Below are 5,000 nucleotides of genomic sequence, written 5' to 3' on the forward strand. Positions count from 1 at the left end.
AAGTGGGTCAATGGGAGGGCTAACTTGTTCGCGTTTTGAATTGTGTTGTTCATTATCTGTGGTTGGAAAAAAAAAAAGGGGAGTGGTGGTGGTGGTGAAAAACAACAAAACAAAACAAAACAAAAACGTGGGAGGAAAAGAAAATGATTCATAGGAAAGAGTAATGACTTTGGTGTGGAAAACGGGTTAGTGACCTGATTGACTTGTGTTAGGAAAGCGAGGTTAATTGGGGTTTGGGTTTTTTTTTTACGTCTCTATTTTTTCACCCATACCGCCAAGCCAAGGTAAGAGAAGAGGTTTAGTTCGTGTGCCCCCTGGGGACACTGTCTCCCTTTCCCTTCTCTGTCTCTCTCTCTCTCTCTCTCTCTCTCTCTCTCTCTCTCTCTCTCTGTCTTTCTCGCCACCCTCTATCCACCTCTCTGATTCTCACCCTTCCTCTCCGTCTCTGTCTGTCTGCCTCTCTCAGTATCTCTGTCTCTGCCTCTCTCTGTCTCTGCCTCACTATCTCTCTGTGTGTCTATCTCTCTTCCTCCCCATCTCTCTCTGTCTCTATGCCTGCCTCTCTCTGTCTCTCTGTGCCTCTCTCTCTCTGTGTCTTCCTCTATCTCTGTCCCCATCTCTTTCTGATTATCACCTCCCTCCCCCTCCATGTCAGAAACGAAAAGGAAAAGGGTCACTTGTCCCTTTATACATCCAAATCAGAAACATTGCATCAACCACAGAATGTATGTCCCCTTACTGAGAACACAAATGCATGTGAAACAAGGAACATAGTTTATTTCGATGTTTTTTTTTTTGTGTGCATAAAAAAACACGACCTGTTTTCATGGAGAGATTGGCTCTCTTGCACTGGGCGAACAATAATTTGGGAAACAATTTCATTCATTGTTGTTGTTTTTTTCAAGCCGCATTCTCTTTTTGCATTCGTATTGTTCGGTCGTTCTAGAGGCTAGAAGGAAAAAAAAGTTTGTCATCTCGTCTCTTTCTTCCCAGCCTCCACTTCCGCTCTCTCTCTCTCTCTCTCTCTCTCTGTGTCTCTCTATCTGGCTCTGTCTCTGTCTCTCAATTTGATCTTACGAGTCAGTATGTCATTCGTTCTTTTCTTTTTCTCTTTCTATTTCAATCTCTGTGTGTGCCTGACAGGGACGGAGGGAAGAGTGAAGTGAAAAAAATAGAGGGAAGAGGAAGAACGGTGCTTTGTAAGGCGGTCCCAAAATGCCCTGCGCCCTAAAAACCTCTATTGTGGTGAATCCGGAAGACAGCTCCCTCCCCCCCCCCCCGCTCCCCCGCCCCCCCCCCCCCCCTCCCCCGTCCCCTCCGCACCCTACGAGAATCTTTCTTTCTTTCTCTCTTTCCTTTCTTTTTTTTTTTTTTTTTGGTATTTTTTCTTTGTTGTTTCTTTCTTTGTTCCTTCGTCTTACAAATCTGCGCGTAAATTGATCCTGAGGTCGAGATTCAGTCACCTCACTCTCAGGGGAAGCGGGAAAAAAAAGAAAAGAAAAAAAAAACCCAAACAAAAACACACAAGAAAATGAAAGCAGAACAAGTGTGAAGTGAATGAAGCTGCTGCTGTCCCTTCTCTGTTTTCCTGTCATCATTCAGAGAAATTGTCAAAGTTTGTGGGGGCTTTTTTTTTTTCCAAATCTGATTTGGTGGTGTGTTTTTTTCTCTCCATCGCCCCTACAAAGAAAGAAATGATACTCTTGACAGTGAAGAAATCATTTTCTTAGAACATTAAGTTTTCATATTTCTTAGTTCAGTGACGAAGATACCAGTTTAACATAAGTCGAGACTATAAGTTAAAAAATAAAAATAAAAAAGAAGAAAAAAAAAACCAAACAAACAAACCCCGAAGTAAATAAACAGACACAATATAAACTCCGTTCGTTCTCCCAAGGGACAAAAGGAAAATAAAAAGAAAGAACCCCCTCCCCCCGCCCCTCCCGAAGAAAAAAGCACACACACACACACACACACACACACACACACACACACACACACACACACACACACACACACACAAATCGAAGCAGCAAAAGACGAAACATGTTGATGGCTCTGTCACTTTTAAAAATTATTTTTCTTTATTTCTGTTTTCCAGCAGCGGTTTTATTCAGTTATTTTGTTGAAAATTTGTTTATTTATTCGTTTATTTGTTTATATTTTCTATAGCGTGAAAAACAACAACAGCCTAAAGCCTTTCGTCAAAATAAGTAGACCCACATTTTTTCCTGTGTCCAAACCTCAGGATAGAAGAAAACACGTCGCCTATATTCAGTATTTTTAATTTTTTTTCTTTTCTTTTTTTTAAAATCTTCCCATTGACATACAAAAAAAAGTAGATAATGGAAAGCTAGTGCAGTTCACAGAACAACGAAGTGGGTACGCGCATGCGCACGCGCGCTCGCGCGCGCGCACGTGTGTGTGTGTGTGTGTGTGTGTGTGTGTGTGTGTGTGTGTGTGTGTGTGTGAATTAATGATCATGTGCCTGTGTGCGTATATGTCTGTATGCATTATTTGTGTGTGAGTGAGTACTTGCGTGTGTGCGTGTACGTATGTATGTCAGTGTCTGTGTCTATGCGTCTGTGTGTCTGCCGTGTGTCTGTATCCGAGTGTGTGTGCCTGACATCAACCTTAACATCTCTCAGCAAGTTACCATTTTCCTTGCGACCCTCCCGTGCCTCGAAGAGCCATTTGATTTGTATGCAGTGGACGACAGTTTGTTGAACGCCTTTTCTCCCCGTCCCCTCCCTCCCTCTCTCACCATTTCTTCCCAAACCGGAACGCTGCCCCCCCCCCCCCCCCCCACACACACACACACCTCCCCCCCGCCCCTCCCCCCCCCGCCCCCCCCTCCCCCCAACTCCGCCAGTTCTCCAAACATGTGACCTGCTTATTACTGGCCTCTCGTAGTTCTTCAAGACGTCCGCAGGTGGTTCTATCTCCACCAGACAAATAGGAAGCGAAATGTTCCGTCTGTAACAAGAAGACAAGGATGCGCGGCCCTTACCATTTCCGTTCGGCGTTTTGTGTTTGACTGATGACTTGTCTGATCCTCATAGTTGATTTCATGGTTCACACACACGATCCTCCTATCTCTCTGTGCCTCTGTCTGTCTCCGTTTATCTATCTGTGTCTGTGTGTGTCTGTATGTCTGTCTTTGTCTGTCTGTTTCGCTGTCTGTCTTTGAGTTGATAATGGCTTACTAACATAAACGATAACAGAAGACCGGACTTGTCTTTACCAACATAAACGATTAATAGAAAACCGGAGCTATCTTTGTTGATTTTGTCAATGCGTTTGATGTAATAGATTACACTCTTCTGAAAAAGTTTAAACTATGTGGCATATCAAATGACACGCTAGACCTTATGTTTTCAATGCTAGATAAAAGAGAACAACTGTTGCTGGTGAATGGGCATAAATCTTCTTTTATGAAGTATGGTGTATGTCAAGGCTTTGTACTGGGACTGATGATATTTTCGATTTACATAAACTATTTGCCTCTGTCTTAAACAGCACACTATGAAATGCTTGCAGATGGTACGACCCTGCATGCTAGCAAATCAACTAGATATGAAATATGTGCATCTTTACAAACAAATATTAATCAGTTAGTTGAATGGTCAGAGGTAAACCACATGAGCCTAAACCCACATAAAACAAAATGTATGATGATAACCACCAGACAAATGAGTCAGAACATCTCTGATACCTGTCTTCCCCTGTTCATCGATGATAATAAAAGCATCGACGTAGTTGTGTTCCATAAAGTTTTGGGTGTATTAATTGACAACAATCTATCCTTGTTTGAGGATGTTAGGAATATATGCAACATTCTGTCTAAAAAGATCTAACAATTCTCCAAGATAAACATTTTTTTAGATATCCATTCCGATAAAGTGTTTTCCCATTCCCTTATTGAATCGCATATAAATTACACATCCGCTATTTGGGATTGACCAGTGAAATATCCTCCAAGCTCTACTAATTCTACATTGTCGTGCTTTTGAATTACTTTTACAAACTAATCCTCTTCTTTATCCTTTGCAGACTATGCAGTGTGTCAATGGGATTATTCCATTGACGTTGAAACTCTGGTAGAACAATGCAGTTTTCATGATGAAATATTATCTGCTGTGCTCCACCATCAGTTACAAGTTCTTTTTGTTTGAATGCTAATCCCCATAAGATAATGCTGCCTCTTCCTTGAATTGATCTTTTAAAATCCGGCCTCACGTGTATTCTGGTGGTTTACTCATGGAATAATACTCCATCATCTCTATATGACCACACATCATTAAATAAAATTTAAACTTTATAACATTCCCGTGTAATGAAAGAATTTGCCGACACCTTCAAATGATTTTGATCGAAATTGTCTCTTCCTCTTGTTCAGTCTCTCTGTTTCAGTCTGTCTGCAACTCTCCTGCCCTCCCCCTCCCTCCTCTCTCTCTCTCTCTTTCCAGACATTAGCGTCAACATTAATGACGTGCGTGTTTCTCTAAACAAAACCAGGGGGGGTTCCCGAAAGTTGTCATTAAGGGCTGACCCGGTCAGAAAAAGATCAGACGGATTAAAGTACGTGAGCCTGAATTTTGTCACACATAATTTGTTCAGAGGATGGGTGTATGGGGAACGACGTTGATACATTTGATGAAATAGTGGAGAAGAATGAGTTCTAAAAAAAGGGGCAAGGAACCTAATACAAGCGATAGCTCTTTCTCTGTCTGTCTCTCTGTCTGTCTGACAAAGCACCTAATATTGAATAAGTGCGTACTTATGCATAAAATTATATTCGGTAAATGCCCTACTTATGTACACCAAACCATTGTCTGCTATGAAACTCGCAATCTTTACTCCCGAAATGCGACTCTTACTCTACCCAAGCCAAGAATAGACGTTTATAAATCGAGTTTGGCATATTCCGGCACGCACTGTTGGAACAATCTCCCCAAACACCTCAAAGAACCCTTTTCCACCACAACATTCAAAGAGAA

This window comes from Babylonia areolata, chromosome 26 (assembly GCF_041734735.1).
Source record: "Babylonia areolata isolate BAREFJ2019XMU chromosome 26, ASM4173473v1, whole genome shotgun sequence".
Taxonomy (NCBI): Eukaryota; Metazoa; Mollusca; class Gastropoda; order Neogastropoda; family Buccinidae; genus Babylonia; species Babylonia areolata.